We start from the raw sequence: 22,092 nt of genomic DNA, 5'->3' as shown, positions 1-22,092 counted from the left end.
GCCTTATTCAAACTGCAAATCTCTGAGAGTGTTTACTCACCCCCTTGGCAAGGGGAGGCTCTGATGGCTGTGGCTGCTGACTCACTAACTCTGTCAGTGCTCGGTACTCATGCAGCTCACTTGTGTGTGTAATGTGATTTAGCAGGGAAACCAGTAGACGGGGATCTGCTGTACATCATCCTTGTCTCTTGCTCCATAACTCTCTCTTCTGGGGCTGGGTGCTGACTGGGAGGCAGACAGTCAACTAGACAGGCTTTGAGCCGCTCAGACTGGTCTCTCGTGTTTCACTCTCTGTGGGGTCTCTGCCATCTGGATGGCACTGGAAGAAAAGTGTGTTTGTGTCTTGGTGTTTGGATGCTCTGTGTGTGAACATATGTGTAAGAGGCCCTGTGATGTCAGTGACTGCCCCAGGTGCTGATTAAGACAGTTTCTGGGTGAAAATCCACATCAGACAGACTTATCCTCTGCTGGTGTTCATAGCATTCTTGGCTACCCACCCCAGCATTTTCTGATGCATTTTCTGTGTACACTCTTTTTATCTTATGGGAAGTATTTTGTTTGGATTGGAAACTAGAAGCATGGCTGATTTTAACAGGATCAAGAGTAAGAGGGTGATGGCTCTCTAAGTGAAATCTGACTTATTAAAATCACTTTTAGACTGTCAGAGTGCTCATGAGCCTTGCTGATTATTAAACTGTCATCAATTTACAAACAAAAAAACACTTTACACTCAGTACTGAAGAATATGTATTTAGTCCTCAATGGTATGGAATGTGTTGATTGAATATAGGTCTGCATCTTGGAATTAGTAGAGGAACATACAGTCTACAGTAATTCTTTGGTCTGTCTAAAGCCTCTTAGTTGTGTGGTGTCTTTGATTTAATGCTGATGTAGCTGTTGAACTTGAGTAATCCCTGTAGTAATCCACAATGAGCCACCCCTTGCTGATGTTGTGCCAGGTTGAATCTGGGGACAGCTGCCTTCATGGAGGTCATGCTGTTGGTGAGCTATTATTCCACTCACTATTTGGCCTACATACAAGAACTTGATACGCCAGCGTTGTTAAATTTTTAAGAACTTTTGCAGTCCACTTACCTTCATTTTTTTATTCACATTATTGGGAAGCAGAGAGGAATATGAAGTCTGAGAGGCACAATGAGAACATTTCATATGATCTAAAGACATGTGTGAGACCCCGATATCCTGATGGTTCTCTGCTCTCCTCTGATGTCAAATCTTCTAAATACTTATCCAGCATGACTGAATCCTTCTAATGGGCCAGTTTAGTAGAGGAATAGTTGACATACCGTAGAGACACAACAAGAGTGAGTGTTCAGGTGGAAAGCAAATGTTATTTGCTAGTGAAATGTCTTCACTCTGGTTCCATGATGTCTCTTCTGTGATCTAGGTGATGGATATCTCTTAAACTTAAAATGGTACACCTCTTATATCATGCCATGACAAAGCATACACCTACCCACTATCTTTTTCCTTCTCCCTCTGTTTCTCTTGTCTGTCTACCTCAGTCCAGTGGACAGTGCACGGCCCAGTTGTTTTCCAGATGGTCTTTGATGATTAGAGAGCTTTTGGAAGCCGTCGCTCTGCGCAAATGTTCTACAGCTGTGAGCTCTTGGAGCACCATGTTAAAATGTCCACAGAGAGCTTTGGAACAGCCTACTGTTTCCTGAAACAAATTGTTACCAATTCAGCCTCTGAATTTGTCTTAATCCACATCCAAATCAGGCAGTAAGTACCCTCCTTTTTTTCCCCCCTTCAAATGCTATGCAGAAAGAGAATCCGAGCCTCTCGTTTCACAGTGATCACACCTCCATGAAAAGGGTCCACTAAAGTATTGCAGTGTATCTTCTTTTCACGCTCTTCCAGGGAATTGAAAAATGGGTGTTGTGCCATTCTGATGTACTGGTTGCTGCCAAGTTTTCAATTTAGCAGCAGCAGTAGAAGGATTAATATCGTGCCCTCCTGGTCCTGTGGCTTTGGCTTAGTCCCTCCCGTGCCTCTCCTGGCAACAGTGTCAACTGCACCGTTTCCCCTGCAGACCTCACATGTCCCACAGTTGTCTCTCCCCGGCACTTGTCGTTTAGGCTAGACATAATGTAACCAATCAGCAGGACATTGCTTCTTTCTATGGCTCTTCTCTAAGTTTTTCATTGTCTCCCAATTCTTATCTGTATCTTTTTGAGTTCAGAGTAAGCACAGATGCTTTTGGCTCCTTAGGTGTGAGCCTTTGATGTTTCCTTGCTCTTGAGAACCAAAGTGAGCATTAATAATTGGAAATAAGTGGCTGGCTGCCCCATATGTAGATTTGATAACCCTTATCTCATTTCTAATGGTCTAATCACTTCTTGGAGAGATTAGATGCGCTGGTAGGCTTATTTATTCACTAGGCCATCCAGTTCTGGCACTTGCAGAAGCCATTCATCTAAAAAGTATTTATGTAATACCATAACCGTGTGAAGGACTTCCATAGTTATACCCAACAAACCTCAGTACAAAGTGAAACTACTTTTTACAACCACTTATCAGGCCTCTTGTATGTCTGTGTGAATGCGGTTTAGTACCAGGCCCATCATGACTTGAGTGCACAGTAAATCCTGCTGCTAGATGGAGCACTTTACAGATACAAATAGTTGCCAGGTCATCAGGACTGCTTCAAATAGCACCAAGTTCTCTCAGTTGTATTGGCACTATTAGACCTATCAGATTGGAGAGAGAGTAGAGATATTTAAAACTTTTTTGAAAATACATCCTGACATGATATCTGTATACTATGCATAGCAAGTTGCTTTCTGGGGATGTGGTTTTCTCTCTGTGGGCAGGGAGGGATGCATAGATGGTGGCAGTGACTGGATAATACACTTCACATATTGCTCAACTGGTTAGTGACTCCTCTGCTGTCAGAGTCCTCTCCCACGCTCTGTCCTTGGGTGTGGCCATCCCTGCCTAAACAAATATTTGCACAGTCTCTCATTGAATAATGTATACCTGCTGTGATTGATATTGTACATTTGGGTTTCCCACAAGCTTAATGGCATCACTGGAGTTACCAGTAGAAGAATGTGCCATAGTGTGTCCAGAGTCACAGAAAATGTACCAAAATTGTTGTTCCTCCTAACAAATGGCACGAGCTGTTTGTCCAACAAACACAAAACCCTGGAAAAAACAAACTGCTAAATGCTCATCCCTTGATCTAAATTGGTGCCTTGGAGGCGCTGCATGCTTCCTGCTTCCCGGAGTTCTAGCCGTCTGTTTCAGAGGTCACATGATTCACCTGAAGAGAATGGCATAGCTTGATAGTGTATAAAGCCTTACCCCAAATGCCCACCTTGGATTTTTGTCATCTTCTTCAATCTTTAAGTAGCTTGTGTTTTTTTTTTTTTTCCAAAGCTAAACCAACATTTTAGGAAACGATTTGTTCACCTTATCCTCTTTGTCAGAATCCACTTACTTAGACTGAGGTGTATTTGTCAAAGCAAGCTTACATTGCGAACAACACTTAAATATTTCCTTATCGTATCATCTCTGTATTAATTTTCTTTTGAAATCTTATATTTTTGTGTTTCCACTTTTATAATGCTGTTCGACCTTCCACAACACATTACCACTACCACCTGTTCCCGCACTTTGCAATCTGCAGAAATGCACAGCAGTATACCCCATGCTTGCGCTTGTGCATGCCATGCACGTTTTGCACATAGTGGCAGACATCAGGATACAAACAATATGGGGACCTACTCATCAAAACATCACTCTGCCTTGCCACTAGTGGTTAAAAACTCCATAGGTTACCTTTAAATAGCTGGTGCAATGAAATCAATCTGTCGGTCCTTTCATACTGCGTATCAGCTCTGTGCAGCTTGCTTTCAGTTTCAGTTAGAGGGTGTGTGAGAGTGTGAGAGAATGAGAGGTGAGGCCACAGTGGAGTGAGCTGACAGGGGCTTCATAACCGTAGTAATGGTTGCCCCACATAGTGATCCATCAGTCTAATCAGCTGTCAGCCCTTTGCAATATGTTTCTGCAGCAGTATGGATGAATGTCTCTGGAAGTCAAGAGTGTGGTTTAAATATCAGCACTACTTGCTCAAGGATAAATGCAGCCTTCCCACCTCTATGCTGCTAATCACAAACTACTGTGTGCAGGCATTCCTCCGCCTCTGTGGATGAGAGGGAGCGTACTGTTTTTCTCTCGAAGACCTCTGCTGGTGGTTCAGATAAATACACCCTCAACTTTGACTGTGATGTTATGATTGCTATGTCTGTCTCTGTGCCTCTGTCACACAGAAAGATGTAGTGAGGTTTAGCAGAGAGTGTTTCAAGAGAGAGAGCGTTTCAAGACATCGGTCTGTGTGACAGCTTTATTGCAGCCTGCCACTGGACTGTGGATGGTTCTAATTGAGTATGTGGGCAGTCTGCTGTGTGTATGAGGGGGTGGGAAATCTAACTGCTATAAATGTCACAATGCTAGAAAGACGAGCCATGATATAGATATGACTTTACTGTTTGCACCAACAGAAGGTAGATTTTGTCCCATCACATAAAGTGCACTGTTGTGATTAAAGCTGCACCAAAAGTTCATCAATCAATTGACAGAAACTGATTCAGCAACTATTTTGATAACCGGTTAAATGTTTCAGGCCTTTTTCAAACAAAAATACCTAAAATGTGATATTTCCAGGTTCTTAAATGTGAGACCTTATGATGTAAGACCAAGACAAGTAGCAGAATGTTTTCAAAAAATAAACAGCCCTCTGAGCTCATTTGCAGTATGTACTGTGTGGTGTCACTGTATGGACTGTGCTGGTGCAATACAATACTGCACTTCACTGCAAACTAGGAAATGAACATAAGAGTTACAGAAACACACACCACATCTGTCAACAAAGCAGCCATACTAGTTACATCATTAGAATAATGTTTGAATTGGTACAATCACCTTGAGCAGTACTGTATGATTTCATATCTCCATGCATATTGCACTATTGATATTGGTGGTGACTCTTAAAGATTGCATGAAAACCACATAAATATAAAGGAGGCAGCAGGGCTGCTCCAAGTTTGTCTGGCTGAACATTTGTGACAAAGACCTCTCCTTAACACTGCAGCACTAACATGACCACTTTGTTAGAGACGTCTGTTGTGGATTTATTATAATGCGTCATGTCTGTTCTACATGCTTTTCCCTTGGCAGTGACCAATGTAGAATACTCATGCCTTCGTCAACAAAACACCACTCCTTCCAAAGTAGACACACTAATCTCTCCTAGTGCTGCTTATTATTGATTATTGATGATGTCACATGTATTCACCCAGGAGGGAAGTTAAGCCTTGCTTATACTAAGCTACACCTTTGGACTGTTAAGTATTTATCTGGAGGCAAGTGATATGTCTGTGATTGAGGTTCATAACATACAGTCATAACATTTCTCATTGATGCCAGTAATTAAAGCACATTTAGCAATAAAACTGAGGGTTAGCAATATGTGCTAATGCCTAAAATTATACTGCACTGAGCAAAGGTTTTTTAAAATTGTGTGCCATGTTGCAATGAGAAGTGGGAGTATACGAATGAAAAGCTGGTCTATTCACACATTGCTCTGAGCAAAGCTCACAACATGGGTCTATTAGTACCTCTTTACTCTATTGCATACAGCTAGTGCTTCTGAGTTGTGCACCAGCTGTAACTTGAGTATGTTACGTTTTACCTTTGCTTGTGCCTTTGTAGGTCGTCATGCACCTTTTCTCTATTTTTTTTCCTGTAACAGCCAGTCAAACTTTTAAATGTCTTGAATTAACAGCATAACTACTCAGAATGAAATACGACGTCATCTTTAATTTTATTTGGCCGGTTTTGTATAACAGTGATGCCATTCTCAAAGGAAAACTTCTACTTCTTAGTGAGAGTCTGTGTAGGAAGCTTCATAAACAACTGTCAGATCTCTTTGGGTATTTTTAGTCCCACTAAGACTTGATATGCATGATTTCCAGGAGTGATTTTGAAATGCTTGATGAATGTGAGCTGTGGTCCTTGATGCTCTCGACTTGCATCTGTTTGTCTGAAGAATCTGAAACCTTCCCCAAAATCTATAGGAAGTTTCTGTGTAATGATTGTAGCAAGCCCTAAGTGGACTGTAAGATCTTGTGAGCTGTTAGAAATGCCTCTTTGCCTATTTGTTTTCATTGTTTATTTATGGAGGAGAGAGGCTCATTAGTCATTCAGTATGACAGTGTAAATGTGTACACAAGAAGTTTGCGCTTTGCCAAGAACTAAAGCACTGCTGAAGCTGGATCACTGCCAAGCTTAAAATTGGCTTTACCCTAGCTACAGTCAAAATGGCAGTGTTCTCAAAAACATGGTTATTCATATTTATTAGGAACCTAGCCAGGACAATGCCTGACAGGAATTGTTGTAACTTTGGCAGATTTGTCTAACATCTTTAAACCCCCAGCAATGGCTTTAAATAATGCAGAAATTAGATTTTTTAAATGATTTACTTAATTCTCAAAAGAGAGAATTTTATAGTGATATTTAGATGTGGCTATAAAAGTACATTGTGCCGCATAAAGGAAATGCAAAGCAAAGCTGTGAGGATATAAATTATTCCAAAACTCTAGCAATATAGTTCTAAAGTGGGAAATGGTATTATGGGAGATCAGTAAAGCTCCTATTCATTTTTTGCATAGTCATTATCAGGTGACTGGCAGTTGGAGCACTAGGTTGGGCATGAAGCTCTCCCGGTTGAATCAGTACAAGGACAATATCTGGTTCTTAGATAGAAAGCCAGAGCCTGTGTGCATAAGAACCCACAGCTAGTAGTCAACTGTGTCTCCAAAGCAGCATTTTAATAAGAAATATCAAAGCTGAAATTCTGTTGTGAGTCTCACAAGCAGTTGTCAGCTGTTTAAATTAGCTCATTTGTAGAATATGGGTCAATTTTGGATGAATTCAGAAGGTGGTGATATTGATTCAGTTCGGCAATGTCACCTATATAAGTCCTGCCCACAGCGGCTTTGATAGGCTCATTTGTTTCTTTCACGGAGCCGGCCATTCCCCAAACTAACACCAGACCTATTTGACACGCTTGACTGAATTTTAATTGTGAGCAATCCTCGTCTGGAGCCAGGCTAGATATGTGAGACATAGACACTGATATCTGTGCCTCTGCTTCAGTGTTCATGTTTCTTGTTGTCCTCCTGATGACCACACACCTGAAACCTGTTTAGTCAAAGCTGGATAGAGACACTTTGGTGCTGTCCACGCTGTTTCAAGTTTCAGCCGGTACACCACTCAGAAGCACCACAATAACAGTGTTGTTGTAACTTGTGCACTCTGTCCCACACTGTTCCTCTTGAGGCAAGAATTGGTCTTTACTGTAGTTAAAGCCCAGTAGCCATATTGATCCAGGAGGTTGTTAGCTGTATTCCAACAATGTTAACAGAGTAATGAGGCACTAATAGACCCATGTTGTGAGCTTTGCTCAGAGCTATGTGTGAATAGACCAGCTTTTCATTCTTATACTCCCACATCTCATTGCAACACGACACACAAATAAAAAAATAAAAAAACCTTTGCTCAGTGCAGTATAATTTTATGCATTAGCACATATTGCTAACCCTCAGTTTTATTGCTAAATGTACTATAATTACTGGCATCAATGAGAAATGTTATGACTGTATGTTATGAACCTCAATCACAGACCTATCACTTGCCTCCAGATAAATAATTAATAGTCCAAAGATGTAGCTTAGTATAAGGCTTAACTTCCCTCCTGGGTGAATACATGTGACATCATCAATAATCAATAATAAGCAGCACTAGGAGAGATTAGTGTGTCTACTTTGGAAGGAGTGGTGTTTTGTTGACGAAGGCATGAGTATTCTACATTGGTCACTGCCAGGGGAAAAGCATGTAGAACAGACATAACGCATTATAATAAATCCACAACAGACTTCTCTAACAAAGTGGTCATGTTAGTGCTGCAGTGTTAAGGAGAGGTCTTTGTCACAAATGTTCAGCCAGACAAACTTGGAGCAGCCCTGCTGCCTCCTTTATATTTCTGTGGTTTTCATGCAATCTTGCAAGAGTCACCGCCAATATCAATAGTGCAATATGCATGGAGATATGAAATCATACAGTACTGCTCAAGGTGATTGTACCAATTCAAACATTATTCTAATGATGTAACTAGTATGGCTGCTTTGTTGGCAGATGTTGTGTGTGTTTCTGTAACTCTTATGTTCATTTTCTAGTTTGCAGTAAAGTGCAGTATTGTTTTGCACCAGCACAGTCCATACAGTGAATGTTTTAAAGAATTCAAAAGCAATTTTAAAGGAAAACAAATTTCATTTTACTGCTATGGAGATTTTCTTCTGTCCCTCTAATGTGACCTAACAAGGTATGACATTTCTTTTCACTGCAAATGAGTTCAGAGGGCTGTTTATTTTTTTGAAAACATTCTGCTTTATTTCAAGTGTTTCAAGTTGCCCTGTAGGTTTGGTAATTGCTTGTAAATGGCAGTCTTACGTCGAAGAGCTTTTCCACAAACATAACTTTATTCCACTGCCCTTTAAGCGGATCTCCGTTTCAACCTCGTTTTACAATTAGGCTAGTTGATACAGGAGGGGAAATCAATCAGGGTCTGCTTGGAACAAATTCAGGTTCTGTCCCCTTTCCATCTCACTCTCTTCAAGGTGAACTTAATGCTGCAATTAATGGACACTGACAAAATACCACCATTTTGCCTTACTATTAGCTGCCTTTACCCTATGTGAAACTACACTGAGGATGGTTCTGATTATCAGTAAGTCATGGAAGTCTGCTAATCCTGTTTACATGTGTTGTATACAGAAAAGGCACATGTCACAGTTCCCCAAGATATCTGGCAGGAGATGCTCTGGGTGCGTGAGGGAAGGATTTCCCTGGGTCTACTACAGTACTCTAATTAACTATGTCGTAATGAACAAGGCAGAGGACTTGAGTCACTTATCATGTGTCCTTTTTTCTGACATTGTGCCTTACTGCAAAGAAGTCTTTTGTGTCAATATTTAGTTTATTCCTCTATTTTTTCCTGCAAGACATGTTTGACTTTGAGATGAAGGTGACTGTTGCCTTGGCTCTCATCTCCTGTCTGAAGTTTGACACATTCTGCTCTTATAAGTATGAGCAGTGGCACAGGAAAAGGCAGAGCAAACTTTCAAGTGTGCTTATTTTAGGTTTAATGCGTCCACAAGCTGCAGTATGTGGCAGCCCTTCACCCTACCAGTTATTTTTGAGTAAAATGAATACATGAACAAGAAAGTGGTTAAAAATTCCCATCCGTAGATGTTGAACTGCCATCACTGATCATTCAAGAGGAGCTGGAGTTACATCACCCTACACATACACGTATTTTTCTTTTCTTTTTATTGTAAAACAAAAAAAAACACAGCTACAAGCAAAGCTAAGTTGGCATTTGCAGCATGGTAACAGGCTTAAAAGTTAAGTAAGCATGTTTTTCCTGTCGCTCTTCAGCAGTAATTCCAATGATGTTTAGACTCACTTTTTTGAAAATCAAGAAGGAAAAAAAAAAAAGACTAGGTAGACTGTTCCAAATTAAGATAGGCAGTGACACCCTGGGGGCTTTGATTGCAATTTGGTCTTTACACACTCGAAACGTGGCAGCATGTTCTCTCTGTTTATTTGTGATATTGATGTACAATATATCAAGGCACAGCTGAGGCCAGGGGAGCAAAACTATCTCTCTGTTGTTTACATGGCACATTTTTTGGCTTCGTTTTAGTGTTGCCTCCCACTGAAATAATATTGTTTTACTCCTGAGTGGGATGCAGTCAGAATAAGATCCAACACTTTCAAATCTAAGACCATTTTATCACTCTGAAAATGGTGATGTGTCCCATTATTTTATATAGCCAGCAGATGTCCCAGTTGAACGTGTCTATGGGCTTATAATAGCAAGTTGGAATTGTGACACTGAGCCCGGGGTTTGTTCAGAGGATGCAGCGATTCGATTGTTACACATATGTCTGTGGGCTACGGGGTAATAAGGGAGAGCGCTGCGGTAATTCTGACATCTTGATTTACCTGTCGGCATTTGTGATGATCTTCACCTTTGGTCAGAAATAAGATCAGAGACAGAAACAGCTACAAATAGTAGCTTGCATCACTTTTTATGGCAGAGTGAAAAGTTTAGTGACCCTGCCTTTGGACTTTGGAGTTGAAAAACTGAATCATTCTGTGTTGAGCAATCAGAGGTGATTCAGTCATGTGGAAAGGATGCTCCCTCCTTGTTTCCTTTTGGAGGTTACCAGCAAAACGGATGAAAGGAGACCTAAGTGCTGACCTGTGACTCCGTTGAGAGGCCGCATGTTAAAACTGGCCTCGGGGCTCCTGGGGATCCCCCAGAAGCAGCTGGAGGAACCTTCCGGTGAAATAATGTAATGACACTGCACCTGGAGTATAGAGAACATGCAGGAATTAATTGATGCTATTTGGAGGTCCTCAAAAAAGCACATATTTCTGACAATGTGTGTGTGAGTGTATGTGTGTCTGATTGTCTCTGTGACATATGCTGCTTTATTTTCCTCCAGCACAGCCATTAGCAGAATGAGTTGCACATCTATGTGTGCAGCACGGAGATGAAAGGCACTTTGATCTGAATTATTTTGAGATTTCCTCGTTTGATTGAAGATATTTTCAAAAATTAAATGTAGGCTATTCTTTGATCACGGTTTAGTTTCTGACATTGTCTTAAACATTTGTCTATTCTTTGATCTAAATAATCTCTGTGCCTCTGTGGGAGTTGAAAATTCATGAGCAAGATTGTGTAAAAAAATAAAAAACAAAACTTCAGAATTTTATATTGCCTGTAGTTTGTTCTCTTGTCTGATGCAACAATAGCATCCGAAATACTTGTCTTACTTTTATGATTTGGTTTTTGCATTTGTTGAGGAAAAAAGCAAGTCCCAAGATAAACCAGTATGTTCGCATGTTTGTGTGATGCCTGATATAATGAGTTATGATAATCGATGTCAGCTCATGTCAAATACTGTAATTTCACTGTACTATAATTTATGTCTGACAAAAATAACATGGGAAGATTTTTGCATTTATTGTCTGGATTAGTGTGAGCGCTCTCATGGCTGAGAGACATTGGTGTTGGATATTTGCATGAGATGGAGGTAGTTGACAGAAAAAAAAAATGACTCATTTCTGCTTTGGATTTGTGACTGTCTGTCTGTCTTTAAGGCTTCTCTCCTAGTCTTAACAGTCAAGCAGATGTGCTCACAAATCTTTTTCCCTGTGATTTCTTTGATGAATATGCATAAATCTACTGAGATCATTCAACGCCTCATGTGATGTGGGGTTAATTGTTTATGCGTGCATGTGTTCCCTTGCTCATCTCCAAAAAGTGCTTTTCTTTGCATCCTTTCCCAGCTGGAGGGGTAGCTGACTGTGCTACTAAAGAGAGAAATAAGCATTGAGATTAAGACCAGATGTCAGTCTGCATGCAATTAGTGTCTTTGCTAACAAACTGCAAGTGCTGATTTTACCCAGCAGAGGGCCTCAATGTAGCATAACATGCCTTGTGATATAAACCCAGTTTCAAGATTTTAGCATAACAATAGATCTATTTTTTTGCAGTTGCATCCCCAAAGTTGCATTGAAGTATTTTGCAGCAGTTCTGTCAATTGCTAATATTTCATTCATGTTATTTTTATTGTTATATCTGTCAAAGGTTTGCCATACTGTGTACTGTTTTGTAGATATTTCATGTAACTAACGATTGTAACCATTGGGGGGCAGTGTTGGATTTTGGCCATAAAATGTAGCATCTCTGTGGACATTGTTAACATAACTACAAACCTCAGTGCATTAGAAATATACTTATATTACAGATTATATGCAAATGAATTCATTAATTTGTTTGTGTTGGAGATGGAGTTCACAGTACGTGTTAGACAATGCTGTGCACTCCTATTAACTACACATTTTCTGTTTTCCCTGTTCTCTCCTTCCTTGCTCCCACTTTGTGTGCTTGTTGCATCATCAATCCAGGTAAGTGGCACTTAAGTGCATGTTTTATTAAAAAAAAAAAAAAAAAAGAATAAAAAGCAATGCCTCTGCCAAAGAGTAGGAGGATGACTGGGTATATTTCACCTTGAGGTGTTTACAGAAGAGCGTTGTGTCCAGCAGGGAACATTTCTTCCTACTGTCTCACTGTTCACTGCTTCTCACATGGCTGCTAACTCTATTTTATGGAAATAGCCTTGTACATGAGGCCCTTGCTACTGTAGAAACAGTCTTTGTTGAATGTTTTTTGCACATTTCACCTTCCTCAAAGGGAAAGTAGACTGTATTTCTACTGTACTTTCTGTATTGTTTTTGCAATCCAGTCAGTTCCAGTTTAGTGCCACTCTCTCTCTGTCTTCTGTCTTTCCTTTTAATTCCCTTTCTAAAATTTTTGTGCTTGTCAGGATGTTGATGTACTGCTTTTGTGACCCCTTATAACTCTACACCTGACACATGCAGCTGTTGGTTGGAGGGCCGTAGTCAGGGGGGTGCTGCAGGCGAAAAATGTATAACAGATTTTCTTGGAGCTCGTTCGTATGAAAGAACATCATCCCTCCATAGTTATCATGAATAAGCTGGACCTGACTGCTTTGTTGTAGGCGTGCTGAGCTGTAAAGAAACAGGATTTGAACCCCCGACAGAAGTAGCTTGTTGTTCTTTTCCTCAGAGGATTTGAGTAATGCAGCTGCACCTACAAAAACAGCAGCCTGTGACCTAAGAGGAGACACTCCCTGTTAAAGTGATAAAAATCTGGCCTCTCCCTCTGATGAATCTGTTTAATGGAGCAAATGAAATGATGGAAAACACTTTAGCTTGTCTCACAGATTATGTCCTCCAAATTTAAAGCATTACAAATTTACTTCATGCCATAAAGTCAGAATTAGACTTTGTTGATCTGAATGAGGAATTTGAGGGTAGATGACAGGAGAAAAGATACATGACTGAACCACACTCCTGTTGGATTGAGTGACTAACTCAGTTGACTGCCCAGCACTGAAAGCTGTCCTCAATTTGTCAGCTGTGCCTTCCCCTGTACACGCCCGACTCTTGTGTTAGAGTGGCATTGATTGCCCCCATTTCAAATATAGATTAACAGGGCGGTGTAATAGAATGTCAGATCAGGATGTCGGAAAGTTCAGTGAGGACACAGTTTGGGAAGCGCTTGAGCCTCTTACTTTTTTATATTTCTTAACAATACTCAACAGCCCTTTCAGTTGGTACAAACACGTCACTCAAGTGCTTATGATTTACAACTGCAGTTGTAAGTTAGTAAGTCTCCCTATAGCGAAAATAAATAATGACACTATTTTGAAACCTGCTGACACACAGAGACTGTCACATATCTCAAATGCCATTATACACAACTAATACACCTAAAAGTAACATGGTGAGATGTGACATGACCCCCAGCGAGTGTGGAGCAATCATGTCCTGTGTCAGTGTGTTTTTCTAGTTCGCCACTGCTTCTCTGTGTACATCTGTTGACTCGGATTTGATTTGCTGATGCGACAGCAGTCAGCTAGGAGTTTTGATGCTGTAGCCAATCCAATTCTTCAAGGATTTAGGCTTCAGAGTTCAGCGTAACATCTGATTTGTTTGTTGTTGTGTCTGCATATGAGTTGGCTTTTCTATCGGGCTTCACAACTGTACAGAAGTTCTGTCTTCTCTAAAGTTTTATCCATTGCTGATCTTTTGCAGAGCCATTTTGTTAGGCTTACTTAATACATATTAATCCCCTAACAGAGTAAATGCATAGCAGAGGGGACAATCAGATAGCTCACCATAAAGTAGGCTGCAGAACCGATTAAGTAACTTCATGTGTTGTTTACTAAAACTCTTCTCCTTCACATGACTGAAACTGTCGGCAAGAACTTGAATATGTGCTCTCCACAGTGTTTGTTTAGTCATCTGCTGTTTGCTTTTCTGCAGCCTGCACATGATAATATTTGACAATCCACAGCTCATGATAAGTGTTTTTGTGCCTTCTGCCAGAGAGCTCATCTGGTTTAAAAAAAAAAAAAAGACCTGAAAAACTATGATTGTAATCAACAACTGTACATGTAATTGTGAGGTAACACTAGAGTCGCAGTAAATATCACCCTGCATGATTACAAGTGCTGTGTACTCCAGAAATCTCCCTCCTTTTAATTTTCAACTCAGATCATTTTCTGAAGTCATTGAACTTCCTGTGGCTCTCACTTTCTCTCTCTCTCTTTCCCCTCTGTCTCTCAAAGTATCTTGTTCTGTCACTCTCATGGCTGACCCACTTCTGTTGGTCATCTTTTCTATAATCAGTTTGACCGACGTCTGAGAGAGGCAGTGCAGCCCCATCTCTCTGCTCACGCTAGCAGCTATCTTTGCCTGGGGACTAGAGGAACTAGAGCTTAACAGATCCTCTATTGCATTTCATTACAGTGTGTTAAAGGCTGCCATTCTCTCAATCTCTCTGCTGATCTGAAATTTTTTTTTTCCCCTTTAGCTGCAATTGTGGTTGTGGCTTTTCCTTCAACCATAGCATGTCTATATCTTCACCAGTTAAAGCTCTGGATGATAGACAGATCAATAATTGCCATCACCAGGGGTGGTATTATTTGTTTGTGTCTGCGGTTGATGTTATTGGATTTTGCTCCTATATTGAGGACACACACACTCCTCTCTGTCACACACTTTGTGTCAGACTGACACACACACACACACACACACACACACACACACACACAGTCACAGCGAAGAAACTTTCCATGACATTATTGGTTTTATCAGAAGTAGGCCAAAGCAGGAGCCCTGGCCCTCTGGCAGGCCTACTGAGCATGCTCAGCACTGCTGAAGGCGAGGTAGTGGATCAAAACCCCGTTCTACTACTACAGTACCACCACATGTCTCTATCTCTCTGTGGGCCTGTCACAGCGCAGCACAGGCACAATGAGCTAGACAAAGAGGGAGACTACACAGGGTTTAAAGAAAGTAAGCCACTGTTTTATTCTAGGGCTACAATTTCAGTTTACTATTGTTGTCGAGCATTGGTTATTGAAATAGTTGCAGTTTAATTATCTAATGGTTTCAGCTTTATTTCATTCACAACTATGACATAACTAACCTTACAAAAACAAATTTAGCCTGTGTTGTTGAGTGGATTGTCTGGGGAAAATCGAGGAAGATGAGTGGTGATGATGGCAAGAGAGAGAAAGAGACAGAATGAGGAGTCACCTCAACCCAGGTGGATAATATGAGGTCAGGTGACCCCTCCCATCTCAACATGTGGCTAAAATCCTAGCAAACACAGACAGCAGAGGGAGGAGCACACCCAAAAGGGTGTCACAGACTCCGTGTCCTAATTCCATACTAAACACTTCAAATCAAACTTCAACAGGAAAAAGCAAAATGTCTCTTTAAGGAGTTGTCTCACGCCCATTCCCAAATTATTTAAATTTTCTGCATCCGTGAGTCGCTCCTCCATTTTCTTTGTTCATTACATCAGCAGCACACTCAAAAATCAAGAATTAATTTTGTATGCATGTTTAATCTCGGATTTTGTCACTTTGCTCATAATTAGTGGGCACCGTGGAACTAGAGCACAGTGATTTCTATTTCGCAGGCTTATTTTTAATTTGTAAGAGCTTTATTGAAATATAAACACAGTGATTTTGTTCCCGTGGTACACATACACATGTACTGCCAGTAGCTATTAAGCACCAACAGGTACAGCCACAATAGCACAGAGAGAGAAATATATGATACACAAACATATTTTCTGTACCTCTATTACTCCCTCAAGCATCTTACCCAGCTATCCTTCTCACTACCTCTTACTCTCACTCTCTAATACTCATCCAACACTCCTCCCTCTATCTTAAACATATAGTTGCACCAGTTGAACTGATTCTGGGGCTGTGACTAACTAATTCAAGAGAAATTCTTAACCATTTCAGTTCTTTTCCCCATTTATATGCATTTAGTTGATTAGCTTGGTCTTCAAATGAGTGAGTGTCATAAAACCTTTTATAGTGGGCTGTGATGGCGTTGCAGTCCTTGAACAGTTGACTTGAATAGACAGTTTTCAATCAGTTCTTTGGCAATGGAAGAAGTAGTTGTGAGAGAAAAAGGGGCCTTTGTAGGCAGTAAATTTTTCTCACGGCTGTGATGAATGGTAATCTGACGTAGATCAAGAGTCATTCACTGAGAAAATACAGTTGGATTTTTTAGACAGGAGATCAATGGTATTTTTTGTGAATGGATACATAACTATCTTTTATTACACACAGACACACATTGCCTCAAGTGTGGTTTAGCAGAGTTGATTGCACTCATCCTGGAGCTGTAAACACTCAAAACACATGAAATAATACTCTGATGCATTCATAGCCTTTTTTTTAAGTTTGTCTCAGCTCCATTGCTGTTCTGTATATTGTAGACATTTGTGCAACAAAAGCTGATTCTGCATCTGAAGGCTTCTCCGTAATCAATCTGAAACTAAAATGTAATATCAGGAGGGAAATGAGCTGATATAATGAGTGATGATACATGCTGCGCTGTGCTTCTCCATTGCTGTATTATCATCAGTTTTGTAATGGGTTATGGAGGCTCCCTGTGAATGTGGATGGGGTTGGTGTTATTGACTCTATCAAATCAGCACCATGGCCTACATTATCCACTCCCAACAGGCTCATTACACCCAAAGACAAGAGTTGATACATTCATTAGGCTCACAATGAAACTGTGTGCATCTTTTAATGTGTCCACTGTGGAAGCTCAAAGTCACTGAGGCCTGACTTATAACACTGCTCAGCTAAAATTTACCTCAAGGAAATGTTGAATGGATGTTTGAAGGGTCTGTGTAGTTTCACTATTGTTTTTATAATTAGTTTTTGGCTTTGGGATGATGCCACTGTGCGTAACATGCCATGGTTTGACATGCATTCAGAGTTATTTACTATCGGCTTAGACTGTATATGGTTGTGCCACAGTAATATCTTCAGCTCCTCATTTTACCATGCTCTGATTAGAGGAAATGACAACTATGTCCAAGTCCTTTATTTTCTTATTATGCTCTGCACCTGAGTTTATTTAATAATTTTAACTTATGTGTACTGTGACTATAGAAAGTCAGCCACCATGGCGCCCTCATGCACTTATTTAATATTATAAAAGTGCACATCTACTGAACAACCCACAGTTTACCCTGTTATGCAAGACAGGTTTCACAGGTTAATCCCTTGTCATTACTGTTCACAGTCTTGAGTCTGCAACTACAGTTCCATTTAAATTACTGTAAAACCAGAATTACACGTTTACTACCAAATAATGTCTCAGTTTCAGCTCTCTCTCTCTCTCTCTCTCCGCATCCTTGTGCACTCTTGCTAAATGTTGCACCTGCATTCAGTCCACATCAGGAGGTACGTTATCAGGCCTGGTGTTTCGTGTCAACTATTCAAGTCATTTGCTGACTCAGGATCCAGTTGCATCACTGTGTTTATCTGAAATAGGTATTAGGTGATATCTGCAGCCAAATGGTGAAAGAGCGTTTGTGGGCACTGTGTCTATGTACCAGTGAAGGGGGAATGGTATGGAGCAGAGACCTACAAACCAGTGTAGCTGCAGTGTTGGTGTTGTAATGTAGGCACGAGAACATCTCGTCTTGTATTCAAATGCAGGGCCATTTTATCTTTCTCAGTTTGCCCCCAGAGCTTACCATTAACACTCTGTGACTTGATCAGATTCCATCAACTTTCTTGAGTTTTTCACAGGACACACTATAACATACTTTCATAGATAGTCGTACTTTGCATCATTCTGCAAAACTAAAGCCCCACAGATTGATGGAATGCTCACTCAAGGGTTTTGTGTTTATCTTGAAAAGTTTATATATAAATTATTCATAACCACATAATTGCCTCTCTGTTTGGTCGCCTCAGCGTAAACACAAGTTAACAGGCTGAAGCTGTCAGTTCTGAGATGTAGGATCTATAAATATTTCTTGAATAGCTGGAGTTGGGAGCCTCTGTACTCTTTGCTGATACTGAATTTAACAGAAAAAGAAAGTAAAGTCTGGTCAGCAAGCAGTCATGACTTAGCTGACTTGTGCTGAAGGGGGCTGGGCCGTGTGAGGGCTCATGCTTAGTGCATCGCTATTTGTTGTTCTGACTTACAGACTTTGGAATTTGTAACTGTCAGTGCTGCCAGGACTCACAAAGCAGCCCGAGCAGTGAAGCGGGTCTGTCCGACCCCTCTGCTGACCCTCTGTGATGTCGCTCACCAGGGCTATTGTGCTCTGGGTTCACTGATCTACAGGCCTAATTTTCCTCCCACTCTTTTGCTTCATCACTGCTGTGCCTTGAGCATCTTGGAGTAATCCCAGGACTGCACATAGCATGAGCAGATCTGCTCTTTTGCTCGTATGAGACAGATCCTAGAGACAGCCTATTGATTTTCAATGTGTCAGTAGCACCGTGATTTTTGGCCTGCTCATGTAATTATGGTCAGTGGGGTGTTGTAATTCATGGGAGGATTCAGCTCTCCAAAAACTTCCTGGCAGCCTGGGGGAGTGTGAGTTTGACTTCCTCATTGATTGGTCCATTTTGTTAGCCTCTGCAAAATTAGTCACAATCCTTTTGATCTTTTTCTAATTAGTCTTTTTTTTCAGTGTGCTTGTGTAAACACATTTCCTTTTCATTACATATTCATCACAAATGACTCATGGATAAAGCTGTTAAATGCAGTTGGTTATCTCTCTTTAGTAGCTTTACATTCTGTGAATTGTGAAGGATTGCATCACTTTCCACAGCGACAAATCAATAATTTTAAAAAGAAGTAATGTAGGAGTCATCTAGGCAGATCTTTTCATTCAAGACAGTGATACTGAGTGGTCACGGTAATCGTCTGTGTTTTGAGAGAAATGCTCTCAGTTCAGTATCGGATAAAAAAGCTTTCATCTCTGTAGTTAAGGGGGGTCTGTCTTATTCTGATATTTCTCAATTCCCAACAACCATGTCTCCATCGCAGAAATTAAAACAGCTCTAGAGGTTTCTTTCTGCTGCTCTCATCTTTGGAAGTCATGTTAGATAGCGTCAGTTGTGGCTGGTATCTTCCCTGCAGCACACCATGACTTGTCATAAATTAGACAGAAGTCCTTTTGAATTTATCTCAAGTTATCTAGTGCGTCATTCCAGCATTCACATAACAAATACAAATGACAAATGACTCTATTAGTATGTATGTGGTCTCTTGGCTTAATCAGTTAATATTCCTTGTATATTTGACCTCTACAAAGTCCTCTGTTAAAAAAAAGAAAGTAATTTACTCTTCACTAATGTCACTGGAGTAACTAGATCTCAGTCTCTGGATGTGACCGCTAAGGCACCCAGAGGTCCATTGTTGTTTTTCAGCTCCATTTAACACACACAGCTAATTACAGGAGCAGGAGACACCCCCTTTCCTCCCCTTACCCCATATGCTCACACACCAGCGCACCAAGAGTGTGGCCATGTCAGCCCATCTTCTTATCGGCTCCCTGAAGACAAGCTGGTACAGGAACTGTTTATGCATGCAGTATTCTTTGGTTATCACTCAGTTGGAACAGAGGCCCCTGCAGAGCGCTGGCAAACTTTCTGATTCTGGCTGTCTTCTCCAACCTCACGCTAGTGCTGCCTGCAGTCACCGCACCTGTAGCTGTTGAGAGAACCAGTGGGTAATAACCTGTAAATCAGTGACAAAGGACAGAGCGTGGGAGCATCGGTGGAAGAGGAAAGAGGCACAGATGAGAGTGAGTGGGCAGGTAGAAGAGGATCCTGTGAGAGTGGATAAACATGTGAACACTTAGCGATTCCCTCTCCCTTCCTGTCTCTCTCTGACTCTGTGTGGGCAGTTAATGAGTCTGAAAGCTTCTCCGCAGCATCTGTCAGCTGAGAACCGGATGAAGCCTCTAGTGCAAGCTGTAGCTAAAAAGAAACGCTCTATTGCTCATTGATAATTGGTACAATGTATAGGAGAAGGGGTTTTTTTGTGTTTAGACTTCTCAGCTTAATCCATAGAGTACCATGTGGGTCCAGTTCTCCTGTATTGTACTACACTGCAACTGTTTTTAGACAATATTATGGAACTGGAAGCTGTAATACAACAGTACATTCATTAGCACAGCATGTTGAACACAAATCAGCAATTCACACTTAATTACAATTTGTGTATGAAATGATTTATTTTCTACCTTTTGATATAGAAGGGGTTGACGACGCATATGTAGTAGTACTGAATATCGCATCGCTATTGTACTAGACTGCATTATGCTACACAGGTTTTGCTATTGTTCGTGGTCTGTGTACCTACCTTCACACACAGTGCATCGTTACTTTACAAGGCCTCCAGCTTTGATGGCCAGACAGGAGTTGTGGAGCCAAACTGCTGTGATAACATCAACAAAACTGAGCTTGCCCACCATGTTATCCTCACTCTGTCATAAAGCCTAATGGTGTGTAGCCATAAAATGGAGTGTAGGTAAGTTTTGGGCTGAGATGAAACAGAGTTTGTATGACCTCGGTATAGTCATACCCCCTGCCCATAAACAGATTCTTGGAACAGTAGTACGGTTTCTCACTCCCACTGAATGCTTATTGAACTGGTGTAAGTACTGTTTGGGATTTTTCCATTGTTAAGGATGAGCTTGGCATGTTTCCTAATTTATTAAAAGGAAGGAAATTACAATAACATATAGTTGCAGTCAGGATAAATACTCAGCAGCTGGGTTGATTGTGACTTATTTTACAAGCGCTTTTGGTCTCCTCACAAGACAGTTAAGACACCCATTTTGGTGACAAGAAACACCAAAATGCTTTAAGTAATTTAAGGTGTGGCATCTGTGATTTGGAACCCGGCCTGAGGATGTTTGTGTGGGGTAATTCAGGGAGGCTTGGTGGGATTTACTCTTTAATCATCTAGCAGGTGCCCTCAGACTGACATGTCTAGCAGAATACTTAGATAAAGCTCAGTTCTTAAACACAACTTGGTGTTGTGAGGATCAGACCTGTGAAGAGTTTTTTTTTTTTATAAAAATGCGAAGGCTCTGGCAAAATGGTACACTGTTTGATTTGGACGCTTACAGCAAACATCGATTCAGTTATGCTGGATAAAAAAAAAAAGACCACACTGTCCCATGGCAACACACGGTACATCCACAGATGGCTGAACAGCTTGCTTTGACTTTCCCCTCTGACACCTTCTTTTGTGGGCGTTGGAGCACAAGCTCCTTATTTGACATGAATTCATCTTTAATGGCTGGGGTCACTAAATATCATATCACATATCCTCCAGATACTCATTATTCCCCTCATTCCCCCTCATATCCCCCGTTATTCTCTCTTCGTTAATACTCTCGGGTATGGTGTCCATTCTGGGCCCCAGGTGGTGGCTACATCCCCTGGCTCCAAGCTCCAGCATGGGAGGCCCTCCCTGGAGGAGCAGGGATAGCTGAGGGACTGAATGTTTTAGTGCCCACCCCCACTTATAATGGGAACACGGTGCATTATTTATGCAGCAGAGCTGGTCGAGGTAGTTCACATGTTACTGATGGTGTTAATATCTCTAATGCCTCTTTACTGTGTAAAGTACTGTACTGTTTTAAACCTATAAAAAATTCATTTAGTATTTGTCTTCCATTTTTGTTAAAGCTCGGTGGCGTTGAGAGCTACAACACACTCGTAAGAAATGTTAAAGTATCACTAATGGGAGGGAACAGGGAGAGAAAAGCAGCCACTAAGAGCGTATTGACTATCTCTGGGTGTCTTCCTGCACCATTGACTGCACTCAGCAGGCTGATGAGTGAAGGAGCTGTTTGGCTCCTGTGTTTGGGCCGAGGTCATTGTCCGGGCTTTCATGACTTCAATAGCTGCAGGCTCCCTGCTGAACCTACTTGATATTCAGTTCTTTCTCTTGCTTCATCCTATTGAAACTATGAAACCTTAACCAGATATCACAGCTCCAGTAACTAGTATGGACACGAATGAAAATCTGATCTAAGAT

General features: G+C 41.0%; 1 protein-coding gene across 4 annotated transcripts in view; it reads left to right on the top strand.

Annotated features, from left to right (window-relative positions):
• LOC139200888 (pleckstrin homology domain-containing family A member 5-like) overlaps positions 1–22,092 on the top strand; it is a 77,840-nt gene that overhangs the window by 10,476 nt on the left and 45,272 nt on the right. The window lies entirely within an intron of this gene.

The sequence above is a fragment of the Pempheris klunzingeri genome, chromosome 5 (genome assembly GCF_042242105.1).
Source record: "Pempheris klunzingeri isolate RE-2024b chromosome 5, fPemKlu1.hap1, whole genome shotgun sequence".
In the NCBI taxonomy this organism is placed as follows: domain Eukaryota; kingdom Metazoa; phylum Chordata; class Actinopteri; order Acropomatiformes; family Pempheridae; genus Pempheris; species Pempheris klunzingeri.
Note: the sequence above shows the minus strand (reverse complement) of the source record. Positions and strands in the feature narration are given on the sequence as shown.